Consider the following 14,188-nt stretch of genomic DNA (forward strand, 5'->3'; position numbering starts at 1 on the left):
ACCTCCAAAAGCCATGACCTAGATGGTAAGACGTTCAGCTGACCCTGCTGGTCATCCATGAACATTTGAACATCTTGGCCATGTTTTGTTATAATCGCTACCCGGAACAGCCAGACGATGACTAGCCATCCCTCACAGCCTGGTTCCTCTCTAGGTTTTTTCCTAGGTTTTGGTCTTTCTAGGGAGTTTTTCCTAGCCACCGTGCTTCTACACCTGCTTTGCTTGCTGTTTGGGGTTTTAGGCTGGGTTTCTGTACAGCACTTTGTGACATCAGCTGATGTAAGAAGGACTTTATAAAAATATTTGATTGATTTGATTGTCAAGTTAAAGTGCACTGCTGTCAAAAACCGCTGAAAAAGTTATCCTCCTTTGAGCCAGTGTGAGCCAGTGACATAAGGATTGTTGCAATTTCAAATACACTCCGCGACTTTACCAACTGTCCTATGGAAGGTCAACAAGTTATGAATTTGGCGATCTCAGGGAAAAATAATATGTTTGTCAAACACAAGTCAAAGTGCACTGCTGTCAAAAGTTGGAGCAAGCCACAAGATAAAATACAATCCTTCGAGCGGATTTGAACCAGCGACCTAAGGATTGCTACAATTATCACCTACAGTCCTCCGCTCTACCAACTGAGCTATCGAAGGTGGACAAGTACCTCAAAAGCCATGACCTAGATGGTAAGACGTTCAGCTGACCCTGCTGGTCATCCATGAACATTTGAACATCTTGGCCATGTTTTGTTATAATCGCTACCCGGAACAGCCAAACGATGACTAGCCACCCCTCACAGCCTGGTTCCTCTCTAGGTTTTTTCCTAGGTTTTGGTCTTTCTAGGGAGTTTTTGCTAGCCACCGTGCTTCTACACCTGCTTTGCTTGCTGTTTGGGGTTTTAGGCTGGGTTTCTGTACAGCACTTTGTGACATCAGCTGATGTAAGAAGGACTTTATAAAAATATTTGATTGATTTGATTGTCAAGTTAAAGTGCACTGCTGTCAAAAACCGCTGAAAAAGTATCCTCCTTTGAGCCAGTGTGAGCCAGTGACATAAGGATTGTTGCAATTTCAAATACACTCCGCGACTTTACCAACTGTCCTATGGAAGGTCAACAAGTTATGAATTCGGCGATCTCAGGGAAAAATAATATGTTTGTCAAACACAAGTCAAAGTGCACTGCTGTCAAAAGTTGGAGCAAGCCACAAGATAAAATACAATCCTTCGAGCCGGATTTGAACCAGCGACCTAAGGATTGCTACAATTATCACCTACAGTCCTCCGCTCTACCAACTGAGCTATCGAAGGTGGACAAGTACCTCCAAAAGCCATGACCTAGATGGTAAGACGTTCAGCTGACCCTGCTGGTCATCCATGAACATTTGAACATCTTGACCATGTTTTGTTATAATCGCTACCCGGAACAGCCAGACGATGACTAGCCATCCCTCACAGCCTGGTTCCTCTCTAGGTTTTTTCCTAGGTTTTGGTCTTTCTAGGGAGTTTTTCCTAGCCACCGTGCTTCTACACCTGCTTTGCTTGCTGTTTGGGGTTTTAGGCTGGGTTTCTGTACAGCACTTTGTGACATCAGCTGATGTAAGAAGGACTTTATAAAAATATTTGATTGATTTGATTGTCAAGTTAAAGTGCACTGCTGTCAAAAACCGCTGAAAAAGTATCCTCCTTTGAGCCAGTGTGAGCCAGTGACATAAGGATTGTTGCAATTTCAAATACACTCCGCGACTTTACCAACTGTCCTATGGAAGGTCAACAAGTTATGAATTCGGCGATCTCAGGGAAAAATAATATGTTTGTCAAACACAAGTCAAAGTGCACTGCTGTCAAAAGTTGGAGCAAGCCACAAGATAAAATACAATCCTTCGAGCCGGATTTGAACCAGCGACCTAAGGATTGCTACAATTATCACCTACAGTCCTCCGCTCTACCAACTGAGCTATCGAAGGTGGACAAGTACCTCCAAAAGCCATGACCTAGATGGTAAGACGTTCAGCTGACCCTGCTGGTCATCCATGAACATTTGAACATCTTGACCATGTTTTGTTATAATCGCTACCCGGAACAGCCAGACGATGACTAGCCACCCCTCACAGCCTGGTTCCTCTCTAGGTTTTTTCCTAGGTTTTGGTCTTTCTAGGGAGTTTTTCCTAGCCACCGTGCTTCTACACCTGCTTTGTTTGCTATTTGGGGTTTTAGGCTGGGTTTCTGTACAGCACATTGTGACATCAGCTGATGTAAGAAGGACTTTATAAAAATATTTGATTGATTTGATTGTCAAGTTAAAGTGCACTGCTGTCAAAAACCGCTGAAAAAGTTATCCTCCTTTGAGCCAGTGTGAGCCAGTGACATAAGGATTGTTGCAATTTCAAATACACTCCGCGACTTTACCAACTGTCCTATGGAAGGTCAACAAGTTATGAATTTGGCGATCTCAGGGAAAAATAATATGTTTGTCAAACACAAGTCAAAGTGCACTGCTGTCAAAAGTTGGAGCAAGCCACAAGAGAAAATACAATCCTTCGAGCCGGATTTGAACCAGCGACCTAAGGATTGCTACAATTATCACCTACAGTCCTCCGCTCTACCAACTGAGCTATCGAAGGTGGACAAGTACCTCCAAAAGCCATGACCTAGATGGTAAGACGTTCAGCTGACCCTGCTGGTCATCCATGAACATTTGAACATCTTGGCCATGTTTTGTTATAATCGCTACCCGGAACAGCCAAACGATGACTAGCCACCCCTCACAGCCTGGTTCCTCTCTAGGTTTTTTCCTAGGTTTTGGTCTTTCTAGGGAGTTTTTCCTAGCCACCGTGCTTCTACACCTGCTTTGCTTGCTGTTTGGGGTTTATGCTGGGTTTCTGTACAGCACTTTGTGACATCAGCTGATGTAAGAAGGACTTTATAAAAATATTTGATTGATTTGATTGTCAAGTTAAAGTGCACTGCTGTCAAAAACCGCTGAAAAAGTTATCCTCCTTTGAGCAAGTGTGAGCCAGTGATATAAGGATTGTTGCAATTTCAAATACAGTCCGCGACTTTACCAACTGTCCTATGGAAGGTCAACAAGTTATGAATTCGGCGATCTCAGGGAAAAATAATATGTTTGTCAAACACAAGTCAAAGTGACAACCAGTGGAACAGCCACTTGCATCTAAATCTTGTTTGAGGGGGTTGGGGGGGGTGGAGACCTCAAAAAGGGGGGTGAGAAGGATTACTTAATTACTTACCCTATCCTAGGTATTCCTTGAAGAGGTGGGGTTTCAGTTGTCTCCGTAAGGTGGTGATTGACTCCGCTGTCCTGGCGTCGTGAGGGAGTTTGTTCCACCATTGGGGGCCAGAGCAGCGAACAGTTTTGACTGGGCTGAGCGGGAACTGTTTTTTATCAGTGGTACCAACTGGAGGTCGAGCAGGCCAGAGGTGGATGAACAAGCAGTGCCCTTGTTTGCCACAAGTGTAGGGCCTGATCAGAGCCTGGAGGTACTGAGTGCCGTTCCCCATCACAGTTCAGCTGACCCTGCTGGTCATCCAGCACCATGGTCTTGTAGCGGATGACTAGCCACCCCTCAAGCCTGGTTCCAGTTTTTCCTAGGTTTTGGTTTTCTAGGAGTTTTTGCTAGGTGCTTCTGACAGCTTTGCTTGGGAAGGTTGAACACCAGCTGATGCTGCGGACTTCTGGATGAAAATGTAGGGATTTAATGGCACAGGCAGGGAGCCCAGCCAACAGCGAGTTGCAGTAATCAAGACGGGAGATGACAAGTGCCTGGATTAGGACCTGCGGTCAACTTCCTGTTGAGGCAGGGTTTGTCAAACACAAGTCAAAGTGCACTTGCGGATGTTGTAGAGCATGAACCTACAGGAACGGGACACCGCCTTGATGTTAGTTGAGAGTTGTTTGCAAAGCTTGAACAAGGAGCATTAAAATACAATCCTTCGAGCTTGAACACCTACAGTCAGGGTGTTGTCCAGGAAAACGCCAAGGTTTTAGCGCTCTGGGGAGGAGGACACAATGGAGTTGTCAACCGTGATGGCGAGATTTTGGTCTTTCAGTCCTTCCCCGGGAGGAAGAGGAGCCTGCGTCTTGCTGAGGTTCAGGAGGTTGATCCGTTTCATCCACACTGATTGTCTGCCATCAGCATGCAGAGATGGACTTTATAAAAACCTGATTGATTTGATTGTCAAAGTTAAAGTGCACTGCTGTCAAGATTAATTGTGTGTCGTCTGCAAAGCAATGATAGGAGAGACCATGTGAGGTTATGACAGAGCCAAGTGACTTGTTGTATAGCGAGAAAAAATAAGAGAGGGCCTTTGAGAACAGAGCCCTGGGGGTGGACCAGTAGTGAGAGCGCGTGGTCAGGAGACAGATTCTCACCACGCCACCTGGTTTTGCGACCTGTCAGGTAGGACGCAAGCCAACGTGGGCTACGCCTGCTGTTGCCCAACTCGGAGAGGGTGGAGAGGAGGATGATTTGGGGTTTTAAACTGGTTCAGCTGATGTAAGAAGGACTTTATAAAAATATTTGATTGATTTGATTGTCAAGTTAAAGTGCACTTGTCACAGTATCGAAAAGCCGATAGGTCTAGAAGGATGAGAGCAGAGGAGAGAGAGTTAGCTTTGTTTGTCAAACACAAGTGCGGAGCGGAGCTCCGTGATACAGAGAAACCAGCAGTCCAGTTGAATGACTAGTCTTGAAACCTGACTGATTTGGATCAAGAAGGTCATTCTGAAGAGATAGATGGTAAGAGCTGGCTGACCCTGGACTGGTCACCTCAAGAGTTTTGGAGAGAAAAGAGATGACTAGCCATACTGGTTCCTGTCTAGGTTTTTTCCATTTTGGTCTTTCTAGGGATTTTTGCGCCACCGTGCTTCTAGGTTTTTTCAGAAGGGGTGCAACTCTCGCTTCTTGAAGACGGGAGGGACGTAGCCAGCGGTCAGGGATGAGTTGAATTTCAAGCGAACTGTGAGGTAAGGGAGAAGGTCTCCGGAAAAATGGTTTGGAAAGAGAGGAGGGGATAGGGTCAAGCGGGCAGGTTGTTGGGCAGCCTCCGCTCACAAGATGCAAGATTTCATCTGGAGAGAGAGGGGAGAAAGAGGTCAGAGCATAAATACAGTCCTTGAGCAAGTGTGAGCCATGGTAGGGCAGTGTGAGCAGAACCAGCGGTGTCGCCTTGACTTAGCAAACGAGGATTTTGATGTCATGACCTTCTTTTCAAAATGGTTTTAGGCTGGGTTTCTGTACAAGTGACATCTGCTGATGTAAGAAGGACTTTATAAAAATATTTGATTGATTTGAGGAAAGGGACTGCTGTCAAAAACCGGGAGATTCAGGAGGGAGGAGAAGTCCTGGCAAAGAGCTTCCTAGGGTTAGAGGCAGATGCTTCAAATTTAGAATGGTAGAAAGTGGCTTTCGAGCAGAACCAGAGACAGAGGAGGAAAATGTAGAGAGGAGGGATGGTGAAAGGATGCCAGGTCCGCAGGGTTTTGTTAGGCAGCCAAACGATACTCCACTTCCTATGCCCGAAGGTCTGTTCTGTGAGCTCTGCAATTTTAGTCGTCGAGCTTTGTGACGGGCGGGAAATAGGATATTTTTGGAGGATAGGGGACATAGAGTCAAAGGATGCAGTAAGGGAGGAGAGGAGGGTTGAGGAGGCAGAATCAGGAGATAGGTTGGAGAAAGTTTGAGCAGAGGGAAGAGATGAAGGATGGAAGATGGAAGGTCAAGTTATGAATTTCGGCGAGAGAGTCAGTGCGGGGGAGAGAGAGCGAAGGTTGGGACGGGATTGCGCATTACCATCCTACAGTCCTGTGGGAAGTGTTGGATGAGCTAGCGAAGGGGAAAAGGATACAAGGTAGTGGTCGGAGACTTGGAGGTTTGCAATGAGGTTAGTGGAAGAACAGCATCTAGTAAAGATGAGGTCAAGCGTGCTTTGCCTTGCTGTTTGGGGTTTTAGGCTGAGAGTTTGAGGTCAAAGAGGACATCAGCTGAAAGAAGGAGGCAGAGAGGAATGAGTTAAAGGTAAAAGGTTATTTGATTGATTTGATTGTCAGGAGTTAAAGGCACTGCTGCTCAAAAACCGCTGAAAAAGTCTCCTTTGAGGGAACCTGACATAAGATAAATGATAAGGATGTTAAAGGTTGAAAGGGCTGGGAAAAATAACTGTGACAGCATGGAATTCAAAGGAGGCACATAGACAGATGGGTAAGGGGAGAACAAGTTTTGTTATAATCGCTACCCGGAAAGACCACTTGGGAGAGATGAGGATCCCGGTGCCACCACCCCGGTTTTGGTCTGACCAGAAGCTCTCGGGGTGTGCGGGAACACGTGGGCGGACTTTAGGAGAGAGCAGTAAAGGACTGCTGTAGCAGTGTTATCTGTGGTGATCCATGTTTCCGTAGTGGAAGGTCAACAAGTTATGGAGGGAGGCATCTCAGGCTGAGATGAACTCTGTTGTCAAACGGCAAGTTCAGAGGCTACTGCCTGGAACTCCAGTTGGAGCAAGCCACCAAGATTAAATACAATCCTTCCACGCGGTTTGAACCAGCGTTTGTATGGTTGTGCAATTATCATACAGAGAACCAGGGATAGACAGACACATGAGTTGACAGGCTACAGAAAAGGCTACGCTAATGCAAGGAGATTGGAATGACAAGTTGCTGTTTGGGGTTTTACGGGTCTCGAATGTTCATCAGCTGATTAAGAAGGACTTTATAAAATATATTGATTTGAAGAATCTTATTGAAAAACTAAAATTATTAAAATGATACAGTACTGCCAAAGTGGCTAATCTCAGGGGAAAGTCTGGCAGTAGCTGCGTTGTTGGCACTACACTAAAATCAAGATCGTTTGAACCAGTAAGAGTGTAATAAGTTTCTACAGTGATGCTATTCAAAAGCTAGATGGCTGGTCATCCATAACATTTGAACATCTTGGCCATGTGTTGTTTGACTAGCCACCCCTCACGTTTCCTCTCTAGGAGTTAAAGAAGGACAATAGCTGGCTAGCTAAGCACTTTGTGACATCAGCTGATGTAACAAGGATCTTTATAAAAGACGGCTATTTGATTGATTTGATTGTCAAACAAATCAAACTGTACTGTAAAAATGAAAATGTTATCCTCCTTGAGCCGGTGATTGAATTCCAGTGACATGTGGTGATTGGCTGCTTTCAAATAGCTGTTGACTTTACCAAGTCTCCTACGGAAGGTCAACAAATAGCTGGCTCTCAGCGAACCTCAGTGAATTAAGATAATCACTTTGGCTACACACACAGTCCTCCGCTCTAAAGCTATCGAAGGTGGACTACGGTAATTATCTTGGAAACAAAGACAGCTATGTAGCTAGCTAACACTGAACTAATCAAGTCCTACAGTTGGTTTGAATAGCACCGTACAGTGATGCTAATCTGTGTAAGAAGGACTTTATAAAAATATTTGATTGATTTGATTGTCTAAAGCACTGTGTCAAAAACCGCTGAGCTCCTGGGCGAATAGCAGTGAAGGCTACGTTAGGTCAACAAGTTATGCGACTCAGGGAAAAATACAAACACAAGTCAAATGCACTGCCAAAAAGTTGATAATTATGCAATTATCTGATACAAGGATTGCTACAATATGTACTAGCTATCGAAGACATTGCCATGATTATGTAGCTAGCTAACAGTAAACTAATCAAGTTTTGTTATAATCGTACAGTTGAGTGACTAGCCACCCCTCACAGCCTGGTTCCTCTCTGGTTTTTTTCCTAGGTTTTGGTCTTTCTGGGAGTTTTCCTAGCCAGTGAACCTGCTTTGTTTGCTGTTTGGGGTTTTAGGCTAATTTGCAATTATCACTGTGACATCAGCTGATGTAAGAAGGACTTTATAAAAATATTGATTGATTTGATTGTCAAATTAAAGTGCACTGCTGTCAAAAACCGCTGAAAAAGTTATCCTCCTTTGAGCAGTGTGAGCCAGTGACATAAGGATTGTTGCAATTTCAAATACACTCCGCGACTTTACCAACTGTCCTATGGAAGGTCAACAAGTTTTGAATTCGGCGATCTCAGGGAAAAATAATATGTTTGTCAAACACAAGTAAAAGTGCACTGCTGTCAAACGTTGGAGCAAGCCACAAGATAAAATACAATCCTTCGATCTGGATTTGAACCAGCGACCTAAGGATTGCTACAATTATCACCTACAGTCCTCCGCTCTACCAACTGAGCTATCGAAGGTGGACAAGTACCTGTAAAAGCCATGACCTAGATCGTAAGACGTTCAGCTGACCCTGCTGGTCATCCATGAACATTTGAACATCTTGGCCATGTTTTGTTATAATCGCTACCCGGAACAGCCAAACGATGACTAGCCACCCCTCACAGCCTGGTTCCTCTCTAGGTTTTTTCCTAGGTTTTGGTCTTTCTAGGGAGTTTTTCCTAGCCACCGTGCTTCTACACCTGTTTTGCTTGCTATTTGGGGTTTTAGGCTGGGTTTCTGTACAGCACTTTGTGACATCAGCTGATGTAAGAAGGACTTTATAAAAATATTTGATTGATTTGATTGTCAAGTTAAAGTGCACTGCTGTCAAAAACCGCTGAAAAAGTTATCCTCCTTTGAGCAAGTGTGAGCCAGTGACATAAGGATTGTTGCAATTTCAAATACACTCCGCGACTTTACCAACTGTCCTATGGAAGGTCAACAAGTTATGAATTCGGCGATCTCAGGGAAAAATAATATGTTTGTCAAACACAAGTCAAAGTGCACTGCTGTCAAAAGTTGGAGCAAGCCACAAGATAAAATACAATCCTTCGAGCCGGATTTGAACCAGCGACCTAAGGATTGCTACAATTATCACCTACAGTCCTCCGCTCTACCAACTGAGCTATCGAAGGTGGACAAGTACCTCAAAAGCCATGACCTAGATGGTAAGACGTTCAGCTGACCCTGCTGGTCATCCATGAACATTTGAACATCTTGGCCATGTTTTGTTATAATCGCTACCCGGAACAGCCAAACGATGACTAGCCACCCCTCACAGCCTGGTTCCTCTCTAGGTTTTTTCCTAGGTTTTGGTCTTTCTAGGGAGTTTTTCCTAGCCACCGTGCTTCTACACCTGCTTTGCTTGCTGTTTGGGGTTTTAGGCTGGGTTTCTGTACAGCACTTTGTGACATCAGCTGATGTAAGAAGGACTTTATAAAAATATTTGATTGATTTGATTGTCAAGTTAAAGTGCACTGCTGTCAAAAACCGCTGAAAAAGTTATCCTCCTTTGAGCCAGTGTGAGCCAGTGACATAAGGATTGTTGCAATTTCAAATACACTCCGCGACTTTACCAACTGTCCTATGGAAGGTCAACAAGTTATGAATTCGGCGATCTCAGGGAAAAATAATATGTTTGTCAAACACAAGTCAAAGTGCACTGCTGTCAAAAGTTGGAGCAAGCCACAAGATAAAATACAATCCTTCGAGCCGGATTTGAACCAGCGACCTAAGGATTGCTACAATTATCACCTACAGTCCTCCGCTCTACCAACTGAGCTATCGAAGGTGGACAAGTACCTCCAAAAGCCATGACCTAGATGGTAAGACGTTCAGCTGACCCTGCTGGTCATCCATGAACATTTGAACATCTTGGCCATGTTTTGTTATAATCGCTACCCGGAACAGCCAGACGATGACTAGCCACCCCTCACAGCCTGGTTCCTCTCTAGGTTTTTTCCTAGGTTTTGGTCTTTCTAGGGAGTTTTTCCTAGCCACCGTGCTTCTACACCTGCTTTGCTTGCTGTTTGGGGTTTTAGGCTGGGTTTCTGTACAGCACTTTGTGACATCAGCTGATGTAAGAAGGACTTTATAAAAATATTTGATTGATTTGATTGTCAAGTTAAAGTGCACTGCTGTCAAAAACCGCTGAAAAAGTTATCCTCCTTTGAGCCAGTGTGAGCCAGTGACATAAGGATTGTTGCAATTTCAAATACACTCCGCGACTTTACCAACTGTCCTATGGAAGGTCAACAAGTTATGAATTCGGCGATCTCAGGGAAAAATAATATGTTTGTCAAACACAAGTCAAAGTGCACTGCTGTCAAAAGTTGGAGCAAGCCACAAGATAAAATACAATCCTTCGAGCCGGATTTGAACCAGCGACCTAAGGATTGCTACAATTATCACCTACAGTCCTCCGCTCTACCAACTGAGCTATCGAAGGTGGACAAGTACCTCCAAAAGCCATGACCTAGATGGTAAGACGTTCAGCTGACCCTGCTGGTCATCCATGAACATTTGAACATCTTGGCCATGTTTTGTTATAATCGCTACCCGGAACAGCCAGACGATGACTAGCCACCCCTCACAGCCTGGTTCCTCTCTAGGTTTTTTCCTAGGTTTTGGTCTTTCTAGGGAGTTTTTCCTAGCCACCGTGCTTCTACACCTGCTTTGCTTGCTATTTGGGGTTTTAGTAAGGGTTTCTGTACAGCACTTTGTGACATCAGCTGATGTAAGAAGGACTTTATAAAAATATTTGATTGATTTGATTGTCAAGTTAAAGTGCACTGCTGTCAAAAACCGCTGAAAAAGTTATCCTCCTTTGAGCAAGTGTGAGCCAGTGACAATAAGGATTGTTGCAATTTCAAATACACTCCGCGACTTTACCAACTGTCCTATGGAAGGTCAACAAGTTATGAATTTGGCGATCTCAGGGAAAAATAATATGTTTGTCAAACACAAGTCAAAGTGCACTGCTGTCAAAAGTTGGAGCAAGCCACAAGATAAAATACAATCCTTCGAGCCAGATTTGAACCAGCGACCTAAGGATTGCTACAATTATCACCTACAGTCCTCCGCTCTACCAACTGAGCTATCGAAGGTGGACAAGTACCTCCAAAAGCCATGACCTAGATGGTAAGACGTTCAGCTGACCCTGCTGGTCATCCATGAACATTTGAACATCTTGGCCATGTTTTGTTATAATCGCTACCCGGAACAGCCAGACGATGACTAGCCACCCCTCACAGCCTGGTTCCTCTCTAGGTTTTTTCCTAGGTTTTGGTCTTTCTAGGGAGTTTTTCTAGCCACCGTGCTTCTACACCTGCTTTGCTTGCTGTTTGGGGTTTTAGGCTGGGTTTCTGTACAGCACTTTGTGACATCAGCTGATGTAAGAAGGACTTTATAAAAATATTTGATTGATTTGATTGTCAAGTTAAAGTGCACTGCTGTCAAAAACCGCTGAAAAAGTTATCCTCCTTTGAGCCAGTGTGAGCCAGTGACATAAGGATTGTTGCAATTTCAAATACACTCTGCGACTTTACCAACTGTCCTATGGAAGGTCAACAAGTTATGAATTCTGCGATCTCAGGGAAAAATAATATGTTTGTCAAACACAAGTCAAAGTGCACTGCTGTCAAACGTTGGAGCAAGCCACAAGATAAAATACAATCCTTCGAGCCGGATTTGAACCAGCGACCTAAGGATTGCTACAATTATCACCTACAGTCCTCCGCTCTACCAACTGAGCTATCGAAGGTAGAAAAATAAATGCAAAAGCCATGACCTAGATGGTAAGAAGTTCAGCTGACCCTGCTGGTCAACCAGTGTGAGCCAGTGACATAAGGATTGTTGCAATTTCAAATACACTCCGCGACTTTAACCCAGACAAAGAGACAAAAACACACACACACACACACACACACACACACACACACACACACACACACACACACACACACACACACACACACACACACACACACACACACACACACACACACACACACACACACACACACATGAATGAACAAATTAATGCACTGAGAGAGAGAGAGAAACAAAGAGAGAGAAACAAAGAGAGAGAGAGAGAGAGAGAGGCAGAGAAAAAGACAGAAAGAGAGACAGAGAAAAAGACAGAAAGAGAGACAAAGAGACACACACACATGAATGAACAAATCAATGCACACACAGAGAGAGAGAGAGAGAGAAACAGAGGGAGAGAAACAGAGGGAGGGAGAGAGAGAGACAGAGAGAGAGAGAGACTATACAGTCAGACAGGTTTCTGGTTAATCAGAGGTTAGAGTTTATCTCTGCATTGACTGGGCCTCTGTCCCAAAAGGCACCCATATTCCTTGTGGTCCGGGTGGTGCACAGACCTTTCAGGAGACCATGCTCTCAAAATGAATAAAGTACTTTACACCTCCATTTTGTTTTTTGATTTGCTCACCCATCATCACAAATTGTAAACAAGCTAGTTACAATGCCTCCTGAAGACCTGGGGAAAAGATAGTGGGCTATCAGCTGATCATTGATGCAGATGATTGATGTAAATCTGCTAGTTGGCTAACTCAATTTATTTGACTGATTAGAATTTACCTCTGTCTTTCTTCTCTAACCCAGGGGTGGCAGGTAGCCTAGTGGTTAGAGCGTTGGCCTAGTAACCAGCAGGTAGCCTGTAGCCTAGCGGTTAGATCGTTGGGCCAGTAACTGGAAGGTTGCTGTATTGAATCCCGGACTTGACAAGGTAAAAATATGTTGTTCTGCCCCTGAACAAGGCAGTTAACCCACTCCTCCCTGGTAGGCTGTTATAGCAATTAAGAATGAGTTCTTAATGAACCTGTTACAGATAGGGATTCTTAACTGACTTGCCTATTTAAATAAAGGTTACATAATTTTTTGAAATCGTCCTCTTCTCTACTGTGTATCAGCCAATCAGACCCCGTATTGATCATGACGTAGGCTAAAAAAAGTGTTATCAGGTCAAACTCTGTACAGTATTGTTGACACTGTACGTATAAACTAGCTAGCTACACACACACCACCGTTGACTGCATCTCTCCAGGATGGATACCAGGCGAGCTCAAACTCTGTACAGTATTGTTGACACTGTACGTATAAACTAGCTAGCTACACACACACCATCGTTGACTGCATCTCTCCAGGATGGATACCAGGCGAGCTCAAACTCTGTACAGGGAAGACTGGGAAAAAGGCACAAACGGGCATGCGCTAGCTCTGGAAAAAATAGCATATCAACAGACACGGTGTGGTGGGGTGTGGTGAACTTGAAGATGACTTGCGGGCAGTGGGTTCCGAACAACAATGACAAAAAAAACTAGTATTTTAAAGAAAATCATTTTATTTTTTCGGGGAAATTATACTCCCACCAAAACATCGGAGACTGGAAGGGCCTGCCTCTGGGCCCTGGTCAAAAGTAGTGTACTATAAAGGGAATAGTGTTCTATAGGGCTCTGGTCTAAAGTAGTGCACTATATAGGGAATAGGATGTTATAGGGCTCTGGTCTAAAGTAGTGCACTATATAGGGAATAGTGTTCTATAGGGCTCTGGTCTAAAGTAGTGCACTATATAGGGAATAGGATGTTATAGGGCTCTGGTCTAAAGTAGTGCACTATATAGGGAATAGGATGTTATAGGGCTCTGGTCTAAAGTAGTGTACTATATAGGGAATAGTGTTCTATAGGGCTCTGGTCTAAAGTAGTGCACTATATAGGGAATAGGGTTGCATTAGGGAACATGGTGCCATTTGTGACGTATCCCGAGGTTTGACTGGAAGCTTCTTAACATGCAATGAGACACACGCAGCCAGGTGACTCATGCCGTGTTCTCCAAATCCAAAAACAATTTTTTTTATCAAGTTATCAACTAGTCTTGAGGGTATAGAATCCCAGCTGTTGCTCGCTAGATAAAGCATCAAACCTGGAAGTCGATGATAACAAGCATGGAGACACTAACGGAGAGTGACTCACTTCTTGTTTTGTTCCAACGTTGTAGATACACTTGCTACTACGTTGCCTTGAAAAGCTCATCTTGAAAATGAAATTCCGGCGCAAATATTTCCCTCTATTTTCAACGGTTATACAATGAGTCAGTGAATCAACGACACAATGGTGAAGTTTGAGTTCAACGTGCCTTCGGAAGTAGTGATGTCGACTCTTATTCAAAGCAAGGCTGAATTGGCATTGAGAGGAGCATTTGGAATTGTCAGGTAGTGTAGAATGTTGTGGTGTTCCGAGTGTTCTATAGTTCCGCTACGGCTTGTGTCCACCAGCTCTATGGTGGCATCACTGAAGATGTGCTGTGTGTGTGTGAGTGTGTGTGTGTGTTCATGTGTTTCAACCTCAGCTTAGCCTAGCATCATGATTATCGCCTCAGGGAGACAAAACACCACAGCACTGAGGGAGAGAGGATAATAATC

General features: G+C 44.2%; 10 non-coding genes across 10 annotated transcripts; all 10 read right to left on the bottom strand.

Annotated features, from left to right (window-relative positions):
- Positions 1-560: 560 nt before the first annotated feature.
- Positions 561-647, bottom strand: trnay-gua (transfer RNA tyrosine (anticodon GUA)). The gene is given in 2 exon segments: positions 561-595; positions 611-647. It is a non-coding gene; the product is annotated as a tRNA-Tyr (tRNA).
- Positions 648-1,214: 567 nt separating this feature from the next.
- Positions 1,215-1,302, bottom strand: trnay-gua (transfer RNA tyrosine (anticodon GUA)). The gene is given in 2 exon segments: positions 1,215-1,250; positions 1,266-1,302. It is a non-coding gene; the product is annotated as a tRNA-Tyr (tRNA).
- A 568-nt stretch (positions 1,303-1,870) lies between these two features.
- On the bottom strand, positions 1,871-1,958 carry trnay-gua (transfer RNA tyrosine (anticodon GUA)). The gene is given in 2 exon segments: positions 1,871-1,906; positions 1,922-1,958. It is a non-coding gene; the product is annotated as a tRNA-Tyr (tRNA).
- A 569-nt stretch (positions 1,959-2,527) lies between these two features.
- On the bottom strand, positions 2,528-2,615 carry trnay-gua (transfer RNA tyrosine (anticodon GUA)). Its single transcript is given in 2 exon segments — positions 2,528-2,563; positions 2,579-2,615. It is a non-coding gene; the product is annotated as a tRNA-Tyr (tRNA).
- Positions 2,616-8,136: 5,521 nt separating this feature from the next.
- Positions 8,137-8,224, bottom strand: trnay-gua (transfer RNA tyrosine (anticodon GUA)). Its single transcript is given in 2 exon segments — positions 8,137-8,172; positions 8,188-8,224. It is a non-coding gene; the product is annotated as a tRNA-Tyr (tRNA).
- Positions 8,225-8,793: 569 nt separating this feature from the next.
- On the bottom strand, positions 8,794-8,881 carry trnay-gua (transfer RNA tyrosine (anticodon GUA)). The gene is given in 2 exon segments: positions 8,794-8,829; positions 8,845-8,881. It is a non-coding gene; the product is annotated as a tRNA-Tyr (tRNA).
- Positions 8,882-9,449: 568 nt separating this feature from the next.
- Positions 9,450-9,537, bottom strand: trnay-gua (transfer RNA tyrosine (anticodon GUA)). Its single transcript is given in 2 exon segments — positions 9,450-9,485; positions 9,501-9,537. It is a non-coding gene; the product is annotated as a tRNA-Tyr (tRNA).
- A 569-nt stretch (positions 9,538-10,106) lies between these two features.
- trnay-gua (transfer RNA tyrosine (anticodon GUA)) lies at positions 10,107-10,194 on the bottom strand. Its single transcript is given in 2 exon segments — positions 10,107-10,142; positions 10,158-10,194. It is a non-coding gene; the product is annotated as a tRNA-Tyr (tRNA).
- Positions 10,195-10,764: 570 nt separating this feature from the next.
- On the bottom strand, positions 10,765-10,852 carry trnay-gua (transfer RNA tyrosine (anticodon GUA)). The gene is given in 2 exon segments: positions 10,765-10,800; positions 10,816-10,852. It is a non-coding gene; the product is annotated as a tRNA-Tyr (tRNA).
- Positions 10,853-11,420: 568 nt separating this feature from the next.
- On the bottom strand, positions 11,421-11,508 carry trnay-gua (transfer RNA tyrosine (anticodon GUA)). Its single transcript is given in 2 exon segments — positions 11,421-11,456; positions 11,472-11,508. It is a non-coding gene; the product is annotated as a tRNA-Tyr (tRNA).
- Positions 11,509-14,188: the final 2,680 nt, after the last annotated feature.

Source organism: Oncorhynchus keta, chromosome 20 (genome assembly GCF_023373465.1).
Source record: "Oncorhynchus keta strain PuntledgeMale-10-30-2019 chromosome 20, Oket_V2, whole genome shotgun sequence".
NCBI lineage: Eukaryota > Metazoa > Chordata > Actinopteri > Salmoniformes > Salmonidae > Oncorhynchus > Oncorhynchus keta.